The 24,398-nt window shown below is 43.0% G+C and overlaps 1 long non-coding RNA gene across 1 annotated transcript in view; it reads left to right on the top strand.

The window, feature by feature from the left end:
* Nucleotides 1-24,398, top strand: part of LOC115160262 (uncharacterized) — a 79,100-nt gene that overhangs the window by 17,507 nt on the left and 37,195 nt on the right. Inside the window, exon 2 of the long non-coding RNA XR_003869055.1 lies at nt 15,065-15,068. This is a non-coding gene — a long non-coding RNA (uncharacterized LOC115160262). The remainder of the gene's footprint in view (nt 1-15,064; nt 15,069-24,398) is intronic.

Raw genomic sequence — 24,398 nt, 5'->3', positions numbered from 1 at the left:
CCGGCCCGTAACCGCTGCCTCTCCTCTCCTCTCCTCTCCTCTCCTCTCCTCTCCTCTCCTCTCCTCTCCTCTCCTCTCCTCTCCTCTCCTCTCCTCTCCTCTCCTCTCCTCCCCTCTCCTCCCCTCCTCTCTCCTCTCCTCTCCTCTCCCCTCATTGATTCAATCACCCGGGCCGGATCGTTACAAGCCGACAGCGGGCTGAATATGGGCCGTGGCAGGTTGCTGAGAAGTTTGGCCTGAGAGGTAAACAGCAAATTGGCAAGTGTTGATTTTTCAAAAACATTTCTAGTGTTGAATCAGGAGCTAAATTAACTCTGTAAGAGTGAAATTAACACTTAGTGGTGTAAAAGAACCACAAGTGTTGGTGTTAATAACCAGATTTAATATCTATGTTTTTTTTATTAAATGTTTGATTAATTAATGAATCTTATGCTAAATAAAGATACCTTAAATAACATACCTTTTTCTAAACTAATCCAAGTAACCAGTTTACTGAAATTGTTGTTTTTGGTTTAATGGTTTAAGTAGTCAAGTTTCCTAACCATGACAGTCATTCTGAATGCAGGTTGTGATAAAATATTCAAACCGTTGGTATCCTAACTCTGACTCGATTCCTAACGGAATTAAAAATCACTTTGCAAGCCAGCATAATGTGACTTGCAGGCCTGATGTGGCCTGTAAACCAGGAGTTTCCTAACACCACCGTGTTAAGGTTAAACTAGGCCATCAAAGTAAGGCCTTATGATATATGTAATGTATTATCATAAAGCACATTTTAATGATAACATTCGCCATGTCTCTGTCACTAACTAATACAGTAATGGGTGGTAACTCTACAATTCACTCGAAAAGAAAAGGCACCATGGGAAATATGCAAATGATGCTTTACACCATACAGTGTTAAAACAATACCCAAAATGACTTGCTGTAACAGTTTTTTTTTAAACACTAATAGGCGTTAAGTCTAGATTAACACTAGTGTTGAATAGAATAACACTGTGAGTGTTAATTACCAGTAACACTGGCAAGTGTAATGCTGTGTCCATTTTTTAAACTACAAAGTGTTACATTAACTCTCATAATAACATCAAATCAAATTTTATTTGTCACATACACATGGTTAGCAGATGTTAATGCGAGTGTAGCGAAATCACAGTACTTTTTACACTCTTTAGAGTGGGACCATATGTACTCTGAGATAGTGTTAAAGGTGTCTCTTTAAGCTTTGATTTAACACTACAAAATCTATTGTGTATTATTTTCAGCGGGGGGACTTGCGCCAACTTCTTGACAAATCCTTTCACTGGGCTCCGTCATGGTGGCCCTTTCTGTTGTCCATCCCAAAAGCTTGTAACTGCCCTGGTGATTGGAGCAGGGAAAATGTTTTCCTGGATGGGAGAGAGATTTTAATCACTGCTCAGACTCAGAGCAGGCAGACAGGACAAGATGACCGGAGGAGTGTTTGCACACTAGCTGGCAGCTCCTCTGATTGCATTTGACGTTTGAGGATGAAGGCGAAGGGTCCTCCTGGTCATGCAGAATACACACAGACACAACAGACAGGCAGCACACAGACAGGCAGCACACAGACAGACAGGCAGCATACAGACAGGCAACACACAGACAGGCAACACACAAACAGGCAACACAGATATCATCACCTTGCTCTATTTGATTTGCTTAGTTATCTTCTTACTTATCCTCCTAGTTATCCTCCTAGTTTATCCTCCTAGTTATCCCTCCTAGTTAACCTATTAGTTATCCTCCTAGTTATCCTCCTAGTTATCCCCCTAGTTATCCCCCTAGTTATCCCCCTAGTTATCCTCCTAGTTATCCTCTTAGTTATCCTCATAGTTATCCTCTTAGTTATCCTCCTAGTTATCCTAGTTATCCTCCATAGTATCCTCATAGTTATCCTCTTAGTTATCCTCCTAGTTATCCTCTTAGTTATCCTCCTAGTTATCCTAGTTATCCTCCTAGTTATCCTCCTAGTTATCCTAGTTATCCTCCTAGTTATCCTAGTTATCCTCCTAGTTATCCTAGTTGTCCTCCTAGTTATCCCCCTAGTTATCCTCCTAGTTATCCTCCTAGTTATCCTCCTAGTTATCCTAGTTATCCTCCTAGTTATCCTCCTAGTTATCCCCCTAGTTATCCCCCTAGTTATCCCCCTAGTTATCCTCCTAGTTATCCTCTTAGTTATCCTCATAGTTATCCTCATAGTTATCCTCTTAGTTATCCTCCTAGTTATCCTAGTTATCCTCCTAGTTATCCTCATAGTTATCCTCCTAGTTATCCTCTTAGTTATCCTCCTAGTTATCCTAGTTATCCTCCTAGTTATCCTCCTAGTTATCCTAGTTATCCTCCTAGTTATCCTAGTTATCCTCCTAGTTATCCTCCTAGTTATCCTCCTAGTTATCCTCTTAGTTATCCTCCTAGTTATCCTCCTAGTTATCCTCCTAGTTATCCTCTTAGTTATCCTCCTAGTTATCCTCCTAGTTATCATAGTTATCCTCCCTAGTTACCCTCCTAGTTATCCTAGTTATCCTCCTAGTTATCCTCCTAGTTATCCTCCTAGTTATCCTAGTTATCCTCCTAGTTATCCTCCTAGTTATCCTCTTAGTTATCCTCCTAGTTATCCTAGTTATCCTCCTAGTTATCCTCCTAGTTATCCTAGTTATCCTCCTAGTTATCCTCCTAGTTATCCTCCTAGTTATCCTAGTTATCCTCCTAGTTATCCTCATAGTTATCTTAGTAATCCTCCTAGTTATCCCCCTAGTTATCTTAGTTATCCTCTTAGTTATCCTCCTAGTTATCCTCCTAGTTATCCTCCTAGTTATCCTCTTAGTTATCTTTTATCCTCTTAGTTATCCTCCTAGTTATCCTCTTAGTTATCCTCCTAGTTATCCTCCTAGTTATCCTCTTAGTTATCCTCTTAGTTATCCTCCTAGTTATCCTCTTAGTTATCTTAGTTATCCTCTTAGTTATCCTCTTAGTTATCCTCTTAGTTATCCTCCTAGTTATCCTCTTAGTTATCCTCCTAGTTATCCTCTTAGTTATCCTCCTAGTTATCCTCTTAGTAATCCTCCTAGTTATCCCCCTAGTTATCTTAGTTATCCTCTTAGTTATCCTCCTAGTTATCCTCTTAGTTATCCTCTTAGTTATCCTCTTAGTTATCCTCTTAGTTATCCTCTTAGTTATCCTCTTAGTTATCCTCTTAGTTATCCTCTTAGTTATCCTCATAGTTATCCTCATAGTTATCCTCCTAGTTATCCTCTTAGTTATCCTAGTTATCCTCTTAGTTATCCTCCTAGTTCCTCTTAGTTATCCTCATAGTTATCCTCCTAGTTATCCTCCTAGTTATCCTCTTAGTTATCCTCCTAGTTATCCTCATAGTTATCCTCCTAGTTATCTTAGTTATCCTCCTAGTTATCCTCATAGTTATCCTCCTAGTTATCCTCTTAGTTATCCTCTTAGTTATCCTCTTAGTTATCCCCCTAGTTATCTTAGTTATCCTCTTAGTTATCCTCTGAAATCTAGAGAATGAGAAGTGAATAAATCTGACATTTCTCCTATTGAAATGAAGAATGATGTTGACGTGCACATATGAGAATAAGAGAAAATATCAACATCAATGCTTCCTTTCTGCATTAAACTCCAGTCGTCTTCAAAATGGCCGCCGTATAGCAGTTCTAGATAAGACAGATTGATCTGCCATGTTAAAGCTTCAGGCAGGAGATTGACTGACTATTTTCAGTCAGCTCTTTAGAAATGTTAACCGATTGATCATGAAGGTAATGGTAGATTTGCTACGCTCCTGTAATAACTAGCTGCTAGTAGAGGTTCAATACCATTTTTTGGGGGGGATTATCACAATCGAAAGTTTAACAAAATATACTGAAATCTACAGGAGAGCGATTTCATTCCTCATCAGCTAGTTAATCAACACCTTGTATCTAACCCGGACCTCTATGGATTTCCATTTGTTGGTTTTCTATTATGAGATGCAGGCACGCCTAACGGCGCCCTGTAGAGTCATGAAGGAAAATCTCCTGGCTAATCCTTCCCATTCAACACTGATCCTCCGCAAGCCAACAAAGACAGTCATTTATTAGCTCAGAAATTAAATCCTAAATGAAGTAAGGTGTGTGAAATTATTCAAATGAGAGTTTGAAGCCAATACCAGCTCCACGTATCCATTTCCTGCCCATTTGTTAGTTAGGGCTCTCTGTAGTATTAGTATTAGTTAGGGCTCTCTGTAGTGTTAGTTAGTTAGGCTCTCTGTAGTATTAGTTAGGGCTCTCTGCAGTATTAGTTAGGGCTCTCTGTAGTATATTAGGGCTCTCTGTAGTATTAATATTAGTTAGGGCTCTCTGCAGTATTAGTTAGGGCTCTCTGTAGTATTAGTTAGGGCTCTCTGCAGTATTAGTTAGGGCTCTCTGTAGTATTAGTTAGGGCTCTCTGCAGTATTAGTTAGGGCTCTCTGCAGTATTAGTTAGGGCTCTCTGTAGTATTAGTTAGGGCTCTCTGTAGTATTAGTATTAGTTAGGGCTCTCTGCAGTATTAGTTAGGGCTCTCTGTAGTAATAGTTAGGGCTCTCTGTAGTATTAGTTAGGGCTCTCTGTAGTGTTAGTTAGGGCTCTCTGTAGTATTAGTTAGGGCTCTCTGCAGTATTAGTTAGGGCTCTCTGTAGTATTAGTTAGGGCTCTCTGTAGTATTAGTATTAGTTAGGGCTCTCTGTAGTATTAGTTAGGGCTCTCTGTAGTATTAGTTAGGGCTCTCTGTAGTATTAGTATTAGTTAGGGCTCTCTGTAGTATTAGTATTAGTTAGGGCTCTCTGTAGTATTAGTTAGGGCTCTCTGTAGTATTAGTTAGGGCTCTCTGTAGTATTAGTATTAGTTAGGGCTCTCTGTAGTATTAGTATTAGTTAGGGCTCTCTGTAGTATTAGTTAGGGCTCTCTGTAGTATTAGTTAGGGCTCTCTGTAGTATTAGTATTAGTTAGGGCTCTCTGTAGTATTAGTATTAGTTAGGGCTCTCTGTAGTATTAGTTAGGGCTCCTGTAGTATTAGTTAGGGCTCTCTGTAGTATTAGTATTAGTTAGGGCTCTCTGTAGTATTAGTATTAGTTAGGGCTCTCTGTAGTATTAGTTAGGGCTCTCTGTAGTATTAGTTAGGGCTCTCTGTAGTGTTAGTTAGGGCTCTCTGTAGTATTAGTATTAGTTAGGGTCTCTGTAGTATTAGTTAGGGCTCTCTGTAGTATTAGTTAGGGCTCTCTGTAGTGTTAGTTATGGCTCTCTGTAGTATTAGTTAGGGCTCTCTGTAGTATTAGTTAGGGCTCTCTGTAGTATTAGTGTTAGTTAGGGCTCTCTGTATTAGTTAGGGCTCTCTGTAGTATTAGTTAGGGCTCTCTGTAGTATTAGTTAGGGCTCTCTGTAGTATTAGTTAGGGCTCTCTGTAGTATTAGTATTAGTTAGGGCTCTCTGTAGTATTAGTTAGGGCTCTCTGTAGTGTTAGTTAGGGCTCTCTGTAGTATTAGTATTAGTTAGGGCTCTCTGTAGTATTAGTTAGGGCTCTCTGTAGTATTAGTTAGGGCTCTCTGTAGTGTTAGTTAGGGCTCTCTGTAGTATTAGTATTAGTTAGGGCTCTCTGTAGTATCAGTGTTAGTTAGGGCTCTCTGTAGTATTAGTTAGGGCTCTCTGTAGTATTAGTTAGGGCTCTCTGTAGTTTTAGTTAGGGCTCTCTGTAGTATTAGTATTAGTTAGGGCTCTCTGTAGTAGTTAGGGCTCTCTGTAGTATTAGTTAGGGCTCTCTGTAGTATTAGTGTAGGTTGTAGGGTCAGTGTAGGCTGTAGGGTCAGTGTAGGGTCAGTGTAGGGTCAGTGTAGGTTGTAGGGTCAGTGTAGGCTGTAGGGTCAGTGTAGGGTCAGTGTAGGGTCAGTGTAGGGTCAGTGTAGGGTCAGTGTAGGTTGTAGGGTCAGTGTAGGCTGTAGGGTCAGTGTAGGGTCAGTGTAGGGTCAGTGTATGCTGTAGGGTCAGTGTAGGTTGTAGGGTCAGTGTAGGCTGTAGGGTCAGTGTAGGGTCAGTGTAGGGTTAGTGTATGCTGTAGGGTCAGTGTAGGTTGTAGGGTCAGTGTAGGCTGTAGGGTCAGTGTAGGGTCAGTGTAGGCTGTAGGGTCAGTGTAGGGTCAGTGTAGGGTCAGTGTAGGCTGTAGGGTCATTATAGGCTGTAGGGTCAGTGTAGGGTCAGTGTAGGCTGTAGGGTCAGTGTAGGCTGTAGGGTCAGTGTAGGTTGTAGGGTCAGTGTAGGGTAGGGTCAGTGTAGGGTCAGTGTAGAGTCAGTGTAGGTCAGTGTCGGCTGTAGGGTCAGTGTAGGGTCAGTGTAGGCTGTAGGGTCAGTGTAGGGTCAGTGTAGGTCAGTGTAGGCTGTAGGGTCCAGTGTAGGGTCAGTGTAGGCTGTAGGGTCAGTGTAGGTTGTATGGGTCAGTGTAGGCTGTAGGGTCAGTGGAGGGTCAGTGGAGGGTCAGTGTAGCTGTAGGGTCAGGTGTAGGGTCAGTGTAGGGTCAGTGTAGGCTGTAGGGTCAGTGTAGGGTCAGTGTAGGTGTAGGGTCAGTGTAGGTTGTGTCCACTCTACAGTTGATACACAGTGACTAATCAGAGACTCATAGCCTCTCAGGAGTCACAGTGATAGACTTTCAGGACTAGCCTATAACTAAAAGTATCCTTCAAACCAATGAATTCCAGCCCTGACTCGGCATTAGGCTACTTCTCTCAGAAAGGTATTTGTTACTTTGTCTCAGACGTCACTATTTAAATAATTCCCAGCTCAATACTGAGCCTGAATAATAACTGAGATTTTTAGTTTCAGCATTCATGTTCCATTCCCTGTCCTCCTGCCATAGCATATACACGTGGGCACTCCAAAACAAATGTCTATATTATCTCACCAGCCTTCTGTGATATGAGAGAGAGAGAGAGAGAGAGAGAGAGAGAGAGAGAGAGAGAGAGAGAGAGAGAGAGAGAGATGCATTTGTATTGTGTGTGCATATGGTATGACAAATAGATCGAGCATAAAGGACAGATTGACAGCAGATTGTGTTTTTTTTTTTTTCATCCTTTGAACAACGGCTGCCATATATTTGCATGTTAGCGTGACGGGCAAATTTATATACCCCCTCGTCTTCCGTAATAAAAGTGATTTCACAGATAATCTAGTAGCTCTATAGTATACTCTACAAACAAATTATCTCATGGTAAATTGCTTTTCTCCACCCTGGAGCCCAGGAAACAACTGCAGAAGGGGAATATTTCACACATAGCAGTTGAACACAATTGAGTGACGGAACAAAATACCCGTAGTCCTTGACCCGTTGAAAAGCAGCAGGCAAGTCATTTACTGTATAAATCAGTCAGTTTTTTATTTAGTTTTTACATAACGTATATTTTCTTTTGCAATTTAGCACTAAGCAAAAACAACAACAGCTGCCAGACATATAAAGTGGAATATTGACATAAGTAAGACATAAGACAACATTAGGTCAACAATAACACAACATTAGGTCAACAATAACACAACATTAGGTCAACAATAACACAACATTAGGTCAACAATAACACAACAATAACACAACATTAGGTCAACAATAACACAACATTAGGTCAACAATAACACAACATTACATCAACAATAACACAACAATAACACAACATTAGGTCAACAATAACACAACAATAGGTCAACAATAACACAACATTAGGTCAACCATAACACAACAATAGGTCAACAATAAGACAACAATAACACAACATTAGGTCAACAATAAGACAACAAAAAGACAACATTAGGTCAACAATAAGACAACGATAACACAACATTAGGTCAACAATAAGACAACAATAACACAACATTAGGTCAACAATAAGACAACGATAACACAACATTAGGTCAACAATAACACAACAATAGGTCAACAATAAGACAACAATAACACAACAATAGGTCAACAATAAGACAACGATAACACAACATTAGGTCAACAATAACACAACAATAGGTCAACAATAAGACAACAATAACACAACAATAGGTCAACAATAAGACAACTATAAGACAACATTAGGTCAACAATAACACAACAATAAAACAACAATAGGTCAACAATAAGACAAGTTGGACAACAATAAGACAACAATATGACAGTAACAATAAAAGCAAAACAACAACAGCTGCCAGACATATAAAGTGGAATATTGCTTAAGTAAGACATAAGACAACATTAGGTCAACAATAACACAACAATAACACAACAATAACACAACAATGAGACAACAATAAGACAACATTAGGTCAACAATAAGACAACAATATGACAGTAACAATAACAGTAATTGTTCATAATCAGTCTCAAACCAAAAGACCCAGAAACAGACCCCAAATCTTGAGAAATCTTTTCCATGTTTACATTTTAGTCATTTAGCAGACGCTCTTATCCAGAGCGACTTACAGTAGTGAATGCATACATTTCATACATTTATTATATTATTATTATTTTTTTTCGTACTGGCCCCCCGTGGAATCGAACCCACAACGCTGGTGTTGCAAACACCATGCTGGCGTTGCAAACACCATGCTCTACCCAACTGAGCCACAGGGAAGACCTGCCTTTGTGGTGTTAATATTGTTTAATAGCCATCTCCAGAAGGTAAGGGTAGGTAATAGCCATCTCCAGAAGGTAAGGGTAGGTAATAGCCATCTCCAGAAGGTAAGGGGAGGTAGCCTGTATCCATAAGGTAAGGGTAGGTAATAGCCATCTCCAGAAGGTAAGGGTAGGTAATAGCCATCTCCAGAAGGTAGGGTAGGTAATAGCCATCTCCAGAAGGTAAGGGTAGGTAATAGCCATCTCCAGAAGGTAAAGGGTAGTAATAGCCATCTCCAGAAGGTAAGGGTAGGTAGGTAATAGCCATCTCCAGAAGCAATAGGGGTTCGGGTGATGTCCATTCTTAGAGGATACTTTATTTGGTCAGCCACCATTCCAAACATCACAGACTGTTGTTCCTCATTGGATGTTTTTAAAACAGTCCTCTGAGCAGCCGAAGAGAGCAAGTTCTGGGTGAGGTTCAATGGGCCCTCTAATATACGTACCTTTTAATACAATAAAAATACATTCACCCAAAAGTCAATAAGAAGGGGCAGAGCCGTTGTCCTCTCTCTGCTCTCTGAGGTCCTGAGGGTTGCCCTCCTCTCCTCTCCTCTCCTCTCCTCTCTCTCCTCTCCTCTCCTCTCCTCTCCTCTCCTCTCCTCTCCTGTCCTGTCCGTCCTCTCCTCTCCTCTCCTCTCCTCTCCTCTCCTCTCCCTCTCCTCTTTTCTTCTGTCCTGTCCTGTCCTGTCTCTCCTCTCCTCTCCTCTCCTCTCCTCTCCTCTCCTCTCCTCTCCTCTCCTCTCCTCTCCTCTCCTCTCCTCTCCTCTCCTCTCCTGTCCTGTCCTGTCCTGTCCTGTCCTGTCCTCTCCTCACTTACCCTCTCCTCTCCTGTCTTCTTCTTTCTTCTCAGTCCTCTCCTCCCCTTTCACTTCACCTCTCTCTCCCTCTCCTTCTCTCCCTCCCTCCACCTACATTCAACACCATGCCTGTCCCTAATGCTGGATCAATCTTAAATGGGGAGATTTTCTGAGCAGTAGGAAGCCAAAGATAGAGGGTGGTGGAGGAGGAGGGTAAGAGATGTGAGTAATGAGAATGAAGGAGAGGTGGAGAGGGGTGAGGGAGGGGGGGTCTGCTGTTCGGCCTACGCACCATCATCACCCCCATTGGACTGTCTCTGTCAGTCAGGCTCCTCAGCACCACCGTCTCATCATGACAAACACAGGATGACAATTCACTATCAACATTAGCCTCTGTAGGACAACGCTTCATAAAGGCGTTCTGCATGCATAACAGCATAGAGAGGTATACTCGTAAATTCTAGTCTGATCCGCACTTCAATTAGGACAGGGAGAGAGAGAGAATCTGTAAAGAGATTTCCCTTTATGGTTGTGAGGTCTGGGGTCCTGCTCACCAACCAAGAATTCACAATTGGGACAAACACCAAATTGAGACTCTGCATGCAGAATTCTGCTAAAAAATATCCTCTGTGTACAACATAAAACACCAAATAATGCATGCAGAGCAGAATTAGGCCGATAACCACTAACCTTCCATAACAAAGCCATCACCTACAGAGAGATGAACCTGGAGAAGAGTCCCCTAAGCAAGCTGGTCCTGGGGCTCTGTTCACAAACACAAATCAAATCAAACTTTATTTGTCACATGCGCCAAACACAACAAGTGTAGACTTTACCTTGAAATGCTTACTTACAAGCCCTTAACCAGAGTGCAGTTCAAGAAGAGTTAAGAAAATAAACGAAACAAAAAATTAAAAGTAACACAATAAAATAACAATAACAAGGCTTTATACAGGGGGTACCGGGTACTGAGTCAGTGTGCAGGGGTACAGGGTAGTAATGAGGCTTTATACAGGGGGTACCGGTACCGAGTCAGTTTGAGGGGGTACAGGTTAGTTGAGATAATTTGTACATGTAGGTAGGGGTGAAGTGACTATGCATAGATAATAAATGTAAATAGTCTGGGTAGCCATTTGATTAATTGTTCAGCAGTCCCATGGCTTGGGGGTAGAAGCTGTTAAGGAGCCTCTTGGTCCTGGACTTGGCGCTCCGGTACCGCTTGCCGTGCGGTAGCAGACAGAACAGTCTATGACTAGGGTGACTGGAGTCTCTGACAATTTTATGGTCTTTCCTCTGACACCGCCTATTATATAGATCCTGGATGGCAGGAAGCTTGACCCCAGTGATGTACTGGGCCGTACGCACTACCCTCTGTAGCGCCTTACGGTCAGATGCCAAGCAGTTACATACCAGAGCCCCAGGACAGAACACAATTAGACACAACGAAATCATGAGAAAACTAAAAGATAATTAATTGACACAAAAAACTGAGCAAACTAGAATGCTAGAATCTAGAATCCTAAACAGAGAGAACACAGTGGCAGAATACCTGAGCACTGTGACTGACCCAAATTTTAAGGAAAGCTTTGACTATGTACAGACTCAGTGAGCAGAGCCTTGCTATTGAGAAAGGTTGCTGTAGGCAGACCTGGCTCTCAAGAGAAGACAGGCTATGTGCAACACTGCCCACAAAATGAGGTGGAAACTGAGCTGCACTTCCTAACCTCCTGCTAAATGTGTGTGTCACAGTTGTCCAAAGGATCGGACCAAAGAGCAGCGTGGTTGTAGTTACACATTTTATTGAATCCGTGAAACTTTGCAAAACATAAATAACTGAATCGACAAAACAACAAACCGTGACGCAGAGAGAAACAAACAGTTAATCACCCACAAAACCCAGGAAGAAAAAACCCCTACTTAAATATGATCTCCAATTAGAGGCAACGAGGACCAGCTGCCTCCAAATGGAGATCAACCCCAACAAAAAACAACATAGAAATAGAAAACATAGAAAAACACAAAACACCCCCTGTCACGCCTTGACCTATTCTACCATAGAAAATCACATCTTACTACGGTCAGGACGTGACAGTGTGACCATATTAGAGAGACATATTTCCCTCAGATTACACAGACCCACAAAGAATTCAAAAACAAATCCAATATTGATAAACTCCCATATCTATTGTGTGAAATACCACAGTGTGCATCACAGCAGCAAGATTTGTGACCTGTTGCCCCAAGAAAAAGGCAACAAGTGAAGAGCAAACACCATTGTAAATACAACCCATATTTAAGTTTATTTATTTTCCCTTTTTGTACTTTAACTATTTGCACATCATATGACAGTTGAAATGTCTTTATTATTTTTAAACTTTTATGAGTGTATGCTCGCTTCAAGACAAGCAACACCGAAACATGCATGAAAGCACCAGCTGTTCTGGACGTCTGTGTGATCACGCTCTCCGTAGCCGATGTAAGACCTTTAAACAGGTCAACATTCACAAGGCTGCGGGGCCAGACGGATTACCAGGACGTGTACTCCGAGCATGTGCTGACCAACTGGCAAGTGTCCTCACTGACATTTTCAACCTGTCCCTGACTAAGTCTGTAATACCTACGTGTTTCAAGCAGACCACCATAGTCCCTGTGCTCTAGAACACTAAGGTAACCTGCCTAAATGACTACAGACCCGTAGCACTCACATCTGTAGCCATGAAGTGCTTGAAAGGCTGGTCGTGGCTCAAATCAACACCATTATCCCAGAAACCATAGACCCACTCCAACTCACATACAGCCCTAACAGATCCACAAATGACGCAATCTCTATTGCACTCTACACTGCCCTTTCCCATCTGGACAAAAGGAACACCTACGTATGAATGCTATTCATTGACTACAGCTCAGCATTCAACACCATAGTGCCCTCAAAGCTCATCACTAAGCTAAGGACCCTGGGACTAAACACCGCCCTCTGCAACTGGATCCTGGACTTCCTGATGGGCCGCCCCCAGGTGGTGAGGGTAGGTAACAACACATCTGCACGCTGATCCTCAACACGGGGGCCCCTCAGGGGTGCGTGCTTAGTCCCCTCATGTACTCCCCGTTCACTCATTACTGCATGGCCAGGCACGACATTTAAGTCATTTACATTTAAGTAATTTAGCACGACTCCAACACCATCATTAAGTTTGCCGATGACACAACAGTGGTAGGCCTGATCACAGACAATGATGAGACAACCTACAGGGAGGAGGTCAGAGATCTGGCCATGTGGTGCCAGGACAACAACCTCAACGTGATCAAGACAAAGGAGATGATTGTGGACTAGAGGAAAATGAGGACCGAGCACTCCCCCATTTTCATTGACAGGGCTGTAGTGGAGCAGGTTGAGAGATTCAAGTTTCTTGGTGTCCACATCACCAACAAACTATCATGGTCCAAACACAAAAATACAATCGTGAAGAGGGGCACGACAACGTAAATTCCCCCTCAGGAGACATGGATTGGCATGGGTTCTCAAAAAGTTCTAAAGCTGCACCATCGAGAGCATCCTGACTGGTTACATCACCGCCTGGTATGGAAACTGCTCGGACTCCGACGAGCAATGGCGTTACAGAGGGTAGTGCATACGACCCAGTGGGGCCAAGCCTCCTGCAATCCAGGACCTCTATACCAGGCAGTGTCAGAGGAAGGCCTAAAAAAATTGCCAAAGACTCCAGCCAGCCTAGTCATAGACTGTTCTCTCTGCTACCGTACGGCAAGCGGTACCGGAGCGTGAAGTCCAGGTCCAAAAGGCTTCTTAACAGCTTCTACCCCCCCCAAGCCATGACTCCTAAAGAGCTAATCAAATGGCTACCCAGACTATTTGAATTGCCCCTCCCCACCTCTTTTACGCTGCTGCTACTCGCTGTTTATTCTGTTTATAATCTATGCAGAGTAAACTTCACCCCTACCAACATGTACATATTACCTCAATTATGTAGACTAACCTGTACCCTTCACATTGACTCTGTACCGGTACCCCCCTGTACATAGCCTCCACATTGACTCTGTATCGTAACACCCTATATATAGCCTCCACATTGACTCTGTACTGTAACACCCTGTATACAGCCTCCACATTGACTCTGTACCGTAATACCCTGTATATAGCCTCCACATTGACTCTGTACTGTAATACCCTGTATATAGCCTCCACATTGACTCTGTACCGTAATACCCTGTATATAGCCTCCACATTGACTCTGTACCGTAATACCCTGTATATAGCCTCCACATTGACTGCTGTACTGTAATACCCTGTATATAGCCTCCACATTGACTCTGTACCGTAATACCCTGTATATAGCCTCCACATTGACTCTGTACTGTAATACCCTGTATATAGCCTCCACATTTACTCTGTACCGGTACCCCCCTGCATATAGCCTCCACATTGACTCTGTACCGTAACACCCTGTATATAGCCTCCACATTGACTCTGTACCGAACACCCTGTATATAGCATCCACATTGACTCCTAAACAGTACCCTGTATATAACCTCCACATTGACTCTTGTACCGTAATACCCTGTATATAGCCTCCACACTGACTCTGTACCGTAATACCCTGTATATAGCCTCCACACTGACTCTGTACCGTAACACCCTGTATATAGCCTCCACAGTGACTCTGTACTGTAATACCCTGTATATAGCCTCCACATTTACTCTGTACCGGTACCCCCTGCATATAGCCTCCACATTGACTCTGTACCGTAACACCTTGTATATAGCCTCCACATTGACTCTGTACCGGTACCCCCTGTATATAGCCTCCACATTGACTCTGTACCGTATACCCTGTATATAGCCCTCCACATTGACTCTGTACCGTAACACCCTGTATATAGCCTCCACATTGACTCTGTACCGTAATACCCTGTATATAGCCTCCACATTGACTCTGTACCGTAATACCCTGTATATAGCCTCCACACTGACTCTGTACCGTAATACCCTGTATATAGCCTCCACATTGACTCTGTACCGTAACACCCTGTATATAGCCTCCACATTGACTCTGTACCGTAATACCCTGTATATAGCCTCCACATTGTCTCTGTACCGTAACACCCTGTATATAGCCTCCACATTGTCTCTGTACCGTAATACCCTGTATATAGCCTCCACATTGACTCTGTACCGTAATACCCTGTATATAGCCTCCACACTGACTCTGTACCGTAATACCCTGTATACAGCCTCGTTATTGGTATTATATTGTTGCTCTTTTATTTTTTACTTTAGTTTATTTAGTAAATATTTAAAACTGCGTTGTTGTTTAAGGGCTTCTAAGGAAGCATTTCACTGTAAGGTTGTGTTCGGCGCATGTGACAAATAACGTTTGATTTGATTAGATTTTACAGTAATTTTTTTAAATTGTTTATTTCACTTTTGTTTATTTCTCTATTTCACTTACATTGGCAAAGTTAACATATGTTTCCCATGCCAATAAAACCCTTGCATTGAAATTGAGAGAGAGAGACAGAGAGAGAGAGAGAGATAACAGTATTGTCTATGTGTGACTGAGGACTGTGGTAGTGGAGCCAACCTGACCCCCGTGTTAATGACTCTGTGGGCCCCTATGCATTATGAAGTGTTGTCACGTCCTGTGGATCTCAACCTCCACTGATGACTGTGCCCTTTTCAGCTGTCTGGGTCTGCGTCAACTGCTTCTGCCTACTACACAACACTGGAGAAAGCCAACCAGCACGGGCCCCATCCCAAATGGAACCCTATTCCCTTTACAGTACACTACTTGACACCAGGGGCACACTGCCCTGTAGGGACAAGGTGCCATTTGGGACGAGAGACTCACTAGACACTCATACCGCATTCCTGTCGCATAAGACCGTCAGTAACGTCCTAAATGATAACATGTTCCTTTATTATCCAAGGCCTTGTCCACTGTAACATGGTCCTTTATTATCCAAGGCCTTGTCCACTGTAAACATGGTCCTTTATTATCCAAGGCCTTGTCCACTGTAACATGGTCCTTTAGAGAGAGAGAAATAGGGAGAGCGAGAGAACGAGAAAGAGAGACAAAGAGAGAGAAAGGGACCAGGACCTATAGGGAATAGGGACCAGGACCAATAGGGACCAGGATCCATATGGAATAGGAAATAAGGACAAGAATCCAGATGGAATAGGGACCAGGACCCATAGGGAATAGTGACCAGGACCCATATGGAATAGGGACCAGGACCCATATGGAATAGGAAATAAGGACACGAATCCAGATGGAATAGGGACCAGAACCTATAGGGAATAGGAACCAGGACCTATAGCAAATAGGGAATAGGGACCAGAACTTATAGGGAATAGGAACCAGGACCTATAGGAAATAGGGAATAGGGACCCAGAACTTATAGGGAATAGGAACCAGGACCTATAGGGAATAGGGACCAGAACCTATACGGAATAGGAACCAGGACCTATAGGGAATAGGGAATAGGGACCAGAACCTATACGGAATAGGAAACCAGGACCTATAGGGAATAGGGACCAGAAACTATAGGGAATAGGGAATAGGGACCAGAAACTATAGGGAATAGGGACCAGAACATATAGGGAATAGGGACCAGAAACTATAGGAATAGGGAACAGAACATATAGGGAATAGGGAATAGGGACCAGGACCAATGATAACATGTCCACTGTAACATGTTCCTTTATCAACCAAGGCCTTGTCCACAGAGTGAAGCAGAGTTATGTGTTTGTGTGAGAGAGAGTTTTGTGTGAGAGAGAGATATGTGTTTTGTGTGATAGAGAGTTTTGTGGTGAGGGAGTTTTGTGTTTTGTGTGAGAGAGAGTTTTGTGTGAGAGAGAGTTATGTGTTTTGTGTGAAAGAGAGTTATGTGTTTTGTGTGAGAGAGAGTTATGTGTGAGAGAGAGTTATGCATTTGTGTGATAGAGAGTTATGTGTTTTGTGTGAGAGAGAGTTATGTGTGAGAGAGAGTTATGCATTTTGTGTGATAGAGAGTTATGTGTTTTGTGTGAGAGAGAGTTTTTGTGTTTTGTGTGAGAGAGAGTTATGTGTGAGAGAGAGTTATGCATTTGTGTGAGAGAGAGTTATGTGTTTTGTGTGAGAGAGAGTTATGTGTTTTGTGTGAGAGAGAGTTTTGTGTTTTGTGTGAGAGAGAGTTTTGTGTGAGAGAGAGTGATGTGTGAGAGAGAGTTATGTGTTTTGTGTGAGAGAGAGTTATGTGTTTTGTATGAAAGAGAGTTATGTGTTTTGTGTGAGAGAGAGTTTTGTGTTTTGTGTGAGAGAGAGAGTTATGTGTTTTGTGTGAGAGAGAGTTATGTGTTTTCTGTGAGAGAGAGTTATGTGTTTTGTGTGAGAGAGAGAGTTATGTGTTTTGTGTGAGAGAGAGTTATGTGTTTTATGTGATATACCAATAGAGTAAATTTGAATAGAATAGAATACAAAATAATAGCTTTATTGTCCGGTGAGAAGTTTCTTCTTTGGAGTGGTAAAAAAGCTACAACTTTAGCCTACAAATGTACAGTATAGAATCAGTACAAACACAGCTTTAGTGTTACATCAAACTGGAACCACAGTTCTGTAAGGCTTGGGCGTAGTGGAGGAGGAATCAGAAGCAGGGAAGCAGCGATAAGGGTTATAGCTTTTAATGCTCGACAAGCAAAACACCAGCCAACCCAAAATGACGAACTGAGCGCACACAAAAAATCAAAGTGCCCCCAAACACAGGGTACAAAACACAGTGAGCGCAAAACCATGCACAAGCGCAAAAATAATTATAGCGCGTACCAAAGCAACGCACAGAGAAACAATCCCGCACAAAGAGCAGGTGGGTCAACTAGCTCATATAGCTAATCAACCCAACTAAGGACAGGTGCAAACAATAACGAAAAAGGGGGGGGGAAAACAAAAAGGGAATCAGTGGCAGCTGGTAGGCCGGTGACGACGACCCGCTGAGCGCCACCCCGAACAGGAGGGGGCGCCACCTTCGGTGGGAGTCGTGACAAGTTCAAAGGATATCTTCCTGTAACCCTTTCCTTTATTAATGCCTTGCTAAAGGTTTAGCTTCCTAGTTTAGTCTCTAGTTAGCACCTTCCCCTGTCTTTGTTCTCCCTTTACTCAGATAATACTGTGGTACTGTATCCCGGAACAATATCTGGCTCTAGTGTCTACTATACTGGCGATACAGAAAGAGATGTACGCGTTATATCAAACTGGAACAAACCTTTTTTTCTTTAGTATTCTTTATTTCCTTTCAGTCCCCTGGATAGTTCCCTCTTCCTCAGAGAGAGATTCACAGAAACGGAAGCTGCTTCTCAAAAACGCTTTCATTTCCTTTTTCCTTTAGAAAAACGGACCCATTAATGTGGCAGCTTTTCCCCAGATATGACTGTGTTTGACTGAACAGTCCTCTCTTCCTCCTCCTATATAATCATTATGAATAAAGGTAGAACAATCAGGGTAGAGTAAATGTTTAGCTACGTCGGCAGCAATAGAGCCAGGGGTTATTGCTTTGCAGGTCAGAGAAGAGAAAAGGTTAGGATCCAATCTATTTAGCTGTGATAGTTTAATTATGCCTTTGACATATCGGCTGTTTTGCTTTGGCTGCGTCCCAAATGAAACCCGATTTTCCCATAGGGCCCTGGTTAAAAGTAGTGCACTATAAAGGGAATAGGGTGCCATTTGGGACGCAGCTTTTTGAGTGTGTTGACGGCAATGCACCTCTCTTCCTGCTCAGAGAATCCTCTCATCCACAGGTTAGAATAATCTATTTTCTTTAAGAAGTAAACAGATGAGAGCAATTTTGTTTTTTAATAAACAAGCAATTACATCTGTTGATGTAATATCTTATTTGTCTTATTTATTACTTTATTATGGAAATAATTACATGCTATTTTAAGAATCTACCTGAATTGCTTTAAGTCTCAAAGTACTTTATACACTGCTCAAAAAAACAAAGGGAACACTAAAATATCATCCTAGATCTGAATGAATGAAATAATCTTATTAAATACTTTTTTCTTTACATAGTTGAATGTGCTGACAACAAAATCACACAAAAATAATCAATGGAAATCCAATTTATCAACCCATGGAGGTCTGGATTTGGAGTCACACTCAAAATTAAAGTGGAAAACCACACTACAGGCTGATCCAACTTTGATGTAATGTCCTTAAAACAAGTCAAAATGAGGCTCAGTAGTGTGTGTGGCCTCCACGTGCCTGTATGACCTCCCTACAACGCCTGGGCATGCTCCTGATGAGGTGGCGGATGGTCTCCTGAGGGATCTCCTCCCAGAGCTGGACTAAAGCATCCGCCAACTCCTGGACAGTCTGTGGTGCAACGTGGCGTTGGTGGATGGAGCGAGACATGATGTCCCAGATGTGCTCAATTGGATTCAGGTCTGGGGAACGGGCGGGCCAGTCCATTGCATCAATGCCTTCCACTTGCAGGAACTGCTGACACACTCCAGCCACATGAGGTCTAGCATTGTCTTGCATTAGGAGGAACCCAGGGCCAACCGCACCAGCATATGGTCTCACAAGGGTCTGAGGATCTCATCTCGGTACCTAACGGCAGTCAGGCTACCTCTGGCAAGCACATGGAGGGCTGTGCGGCCCCCCAAAGAAATGCCACCCCACACCATGACTGACCCACCGCCAAACCGGTCATGCTGGAGGATGTTGCAGGCAGCAGAACGTTCTCCACGGCGTCTCCAGACTCTGTCACGTCTGTCACATGTGCTCAGTGTGAACCTGCTTTCATCTGTGAAGAGCACAGGGCGCCAGTGGCGAATTTGCCAATCTTGGTGGTCTCTGGCAAATGCCAAACGTCCTGCACGGTGTTGGTGCTGTAAGCACAACCCCCACCTGTGGACGTTTTGCCCTCATACCACCCTCATGGAGTCTGTTTCTGACCGTTTGAGCAGACACATGCACATTTGTGGCCTGCTGGAGGTCATTTTGCAGGGCTCTGGCAGTGCTCCTCCTGCTCCTCCTTGCACAAAGGCGGAGGTAGCTGTCCTGCTGCTGGGTTTGTTGCCCTCCTACGGCCTCCTCCACGTCTCCTGATGTACTGGCCTGTCTCCTGGTAGCGCCTCCATGCTCTGGACACTACGCTGACAGACACAGCAAACCTTCTTGCCACGCTCACATTGATGTGCCATCCTGGATGAGCTGCACTACCTGAGCCACTTGTGTGGTTTGTAGACTCCGTCTCATGCTACCACTAGAGTTGAAAGCACCGCCAGCATTCAAAAGTGACCAAAACATCAGCCAGGAAGCATAGGAACTGAGAAGTGGTCTGTGGTCACCACCTGCAGAACCATTCCTTTATTGGGGGTGTCTTGCTAATTGCCTATAATTTCACCTGTTGTCTATTCCATTTGCACAACAGCATGTGACATTTATTGTCAATCAGTGTTGCTTCCTAAGTGGACAGTTTGATTTCACAGAAGTGTGATTGACTTGGAGTTACATTGTGTTGTTTAAGTGTTCCCTTTATTTTTTTGAGCAGTGTATTATGAATATATTTTAAGGTGTGAAAAATGGTTTTCATGGGCACACATATCCACAAGAATGTATGAGGTGAGGTGAGATGACCATCCGTGTACATTTTGATTGTTGTTTTCCGGCTTAAAACGGAACAATCGGCAACATGAAAACTGCCTGTTTATTCATAAACTTTTTTTTTTTTAAATATTTTTTTCTTTTTTTTTGTATATTAAAGCAAAAAACAAACAACTTGACATTTCCATGTTCAAATGTGGCTGGGGTTAAATGTGGAATTCTTGGTCAAGTACACAGACAATACTTCCTGTCCTTTTAAAGTAGGAGGTTATACTTTTAACTTCATTCTGTTAATCCTCTTTCTCTGACCTGCTGCCATTGAAGAGGAAGTGGGACAACGTTCCACAGGCCACAATCAGCAGCCTGATCAACTCTACGTGAAGGAGACGTGTCGCATGTGGCAAATGGTGGTCATACCAGATACTGACTAGTTTTCTGTGACCAACAGATACATATCTGTATTCCCAGTCATGTGAAATCCATAGATTAGGGCCTAATGAATTTATTTCAATTGACTGATTTCCTTATATGAACTTTAACTCAGTGAAATATTTGCATGTTGTGTTTTTGCTCAGTTTTACTATCTTGGAATAAAGCAAGGGTGTCAATAGTCGACATGCAAATATATAATTTCACTGTTTCCAGCAGGTCTCCAGCTACCCAGACCTGTCTGATCAGCCCGATAGGGTGTAGTCGGTGTCTCTAGCTACCCAGACCTGTCTGATCAGCCTGATAGGGTGCTGTGGGTGTCTCCAGCTACCCAGACCTGTCTGATCAGCCTGATAGGATGTAGTGGGTGTCTCCAGCTACCCAGACCTGTCTGATCAGCCTGATAGGGTGTAGTGGGTGTCTCCAGCTACCCAGACCTGTCTGATCAGCCTGATAGGGGGTAGTGGGTGTCTCCAGCTACCCAGACCTGTCTGATCAGCCTGATAGGCTGTAGTGGGTGTCTCCAGCTACCCAGACCTGTCTGATCAGCCCTGATAGGGTGTCTCCAGCTACCCAGCCTTGTCTGATCAGCCTGATAGGCTGTAGTCGGTGTCTCCAGCTACCCAGACCTGTCTGATCAGCCTGATAGGGTGTAGTGGGTGTCTCCAGCTACCCAAGACCTGTCTGATCAGCCTGATAGGGTGTCTCCAGCTACCCAGACCTGTCTGATCATCCTGATAGGCTGTAGTCGGTTGTCTCCAGCTACCCAGACCTGTCTGATCAGCCTGATGGGGTGTAGTGGGTGTCTCCAGCTACCCAGACCTGTCTGATCAGCCTGATAGGGTTGTAGTGGTGTCTCCAGCTACCCAGATCTGTCTGATCAACCTGATAGGGTGCTGTGGATGTCTTCAGCTACCCAGACCTGTCTGATCAGCCTGATAGGGTGTAGTGGGTGTCTCCAGCTACCCAGACCTGTCTGATCAGGCTGATAGGATGTAGTGGGTGTCTCCAGCTACCCAGACCTGTCTGATCAGCCTGATGGGGTGTAGTCGGTGTCTCCAGCTACCCAGACCTGTCTGATCAGCCTGATAGGCTGTAGTGGGTGTCTCCAGCTACCCAGACCTGTCTGATCAGGCTGATAGGGTGTAGTGGGTGTCTCCAGCTACCCAGACCTGTCGGATCAGCCTGATGGGGTGTAGTCGGTGTCTCCAGCTACCCAGACCTGTCTGATCAGCCTGATAGGCTGATCAGACATTCTGAATGACATATAGATGTTTTGTTGTTGCTAGTGTTATGGTCTCATTGTGACATGTAGATGTTTTGTTGTTGCTAGGAATTATGGTCTCATTGTGACATGTAGATGTTTTGTTGTTGCTAGGTGTTATGGTCTCAGTGTGACATGTAGATGTTTTGTTGTTGCTAGGTGTTATGGTCTCATTGTGACATGTAGATGTTTTGTTGTTGCTAGGGGTTATTGTCTCATTGTGACATGTAGATGTTGTGTTGTTGCTAGGGGGAGTTATGGTCTCATTGTGACATGTAGATGTTTTGTTGTTGCTAGGGGTTATGGTCTCAGTGTGACATGTAGATGTTTTGTGTTGCTAGGAGTTATGGTCTCATTGTGACATGTAGATGTTTGTTGTTGCTAGGTGTTGTGGTCTCATTGTGACATGTAGATGTTTGTTGTTGCTATGAGTTATGGTCTCATTGTGACATGTAGATGTTTGTTGTTGCTAGGGGGAGTTATGGTCTCATTGTGACATGTAGATGTTTTGTAGTTGCTATGAGTTATGGTCTCATTGTGACATGTAGATGTTTGTTGTTGCTATGAGTTATGGTCTCATTGTGACATGTAGATGTTTGTTGTTGCTAGGGGTTATTGTCTCATTGTGACATGTAGATGTTTTGTTGTTGATCAGTTATGGTCTCATTGTGACATGTAGATGTTTTGTTGTTGCTAGGTGTTATGGTCTCATTGTGACATGTAGATGTTTTGTTGTTGCTAGGGATTATTGTCTCATTGTGACATGTAGATGTTGTGTTGTTGCTAGGGGGAGTTATGGTCTCATTGTGACATGTTGATGTTTTGTTGTTGCTAGGGGGGAGTTATGGTCTCATTGTGACATTTAGATGTTTTGTTGTTGCTAGGAGTTATGGTCTCATTGTGACATGTTGATGTTTTGTTGTTGCTAGGAGTTATGGTCTCATTGTGACATGTAGATGTTTTGTTGTTGCTAGGGGGAGTTATGGTCTCATTGTGACATGTTGATGTTGTGTTGTTGCTAGGGGGAGTTATGGTCTCAGTGTGACATGTAGATGTTGTGTTGTTGCTAGGGGGAGTTGTGGTCTCAGTGTGACATGTAGATGTTGTGTTCTTGCTAGGTGGAGTTGTGGTCTCAGTGTGACATGTAGGCTGATAGGGTGTAGTGGGTGTCTCCAGCTACCCAGACCTGTCTGATCAGCCTGATGGGGTGTAGTCGGTGTCTCCAGCTACCCAGACCTGTCTGATCAGCCTGATAGGCTGATCAGACATTCTGAATGACATATAGATGTTTTGTTGTTGCTAGGTGTTATGGTCTCATTGTGACATGTAGATGTTTTGTTGTTGCTAGGAATTATGGTCTCATTGTGACATGTAGATGTTTTGTTGTTGCTAGGTGTTATGGTCTCAGTGTGACATGTAGATGTTTTGTTGTTGCTAGGTGTTATGGTCTCATTGTGACATGTAGATGTTTTGTTGTTGCTAGGGGTTATTGTCTCATTGTGACATGTAGATGTTGTGTTGTTGCTAGGGGGAGTTATGGTCTCATTGTGACATGTAGATGTTTTGTTGTTGCTAGGGGTTATGGTCTCAGTGTGACATGTAGATGTTTTGTTGTTGCTAGGAGTTATGGTCTCATTGTGACATGTAGATGTTTGTTGTTGCTAGGTGTTGTGGTCTCATTGTGACATGTAGATGTTTGTTGTTGCTATGAGTTATGGTCTCATTGTGACATGTAGATGTTTGTTGTTGCTAGGGGGAGTTATGGTCTCATTGTGACATGTAGATGTTTTGTTGTTGCTATGAGTTATGGTCTCATTGTGACATGTAGATGTTTTGTTGTTGCTATGAGTTATGGTCTCATTGTGACATGTTGATGTTTTGTTGTTGCTAGGGGGAGTTATGGTCTCATTGTGACATGTAGATGTTTGTTGTTGCTAGGGGTTATTGTCTCATTGTGACATGTAGATGTTTTGTTGTTGCTAGGTGGAGTTATGGTCTCATTGTGACATGTAGATGTTTTGTTGTTGCTAGGTGTTATGGTCTCATTGTGACATGTAGATGTTTTGTTGTTGCTAGGGATTATTGTCTCATTGTGACATGTAGATGTTGTGTTGTTGCTAGGGGGAGTTATGGTCTCATTGTGACATGTTGATGTTTTGTTGTTGCTAGGGGGAGTTATGGTCTCATTGTGACATGTAGATGTTTTGTTGTTGCTAGGAGTTATGGTCTCATTGTGACATGTTGATGTTTTGTTGTTGCTAGGAGTTATGGTCTCATTGTGACATGTAGATGTTTTGTTGTTGCTAGGGGGAGTTATGGTCTCATTGTGACATGTTGATGTTGTGTTGTTGCTAGGGGGAGTTATGGTCTCATTGTGACATGTAGATGTTGTGTTGTTGCTAGGGGGAGTTGTGGTCTCAGTGTGACATGTAGATGTTTTGTTGTTGCTAGGGGGAGTTATGGTCTCAGTGTGACATGTTGATGTTTTGTTGTTGCTAGGGGGAGTTATGGTCTCATTGTGACATGTAGATGTTGTGTTGTTGCTAGGGGGAGTTGTGGTCTCAGTGTGACATGTAGATGTTTTGTTGTTGCTAGGGGGAGTTATGGTCTCATTGTGAC

Source organism: Salmo trutta, chromosome 23, assembly GCF_901001165.1.
Source record: "Salmo trutta chromosome 23, fSalTru1.1, whole genome shotgun sequence".
Classification (NCBI taxonomy): domain Eukaryota; kingdom Metazoa; phylum Chordata; class Actinopteri; order Salmoniformes; family Salmonidae; genus Salmo; species Salmo trutta.
The sequence above is the reverse complement of the archived record's forward strand: the minus strand, read 5'-3'. Positions and strand labels throughout refer to the sequence as shown.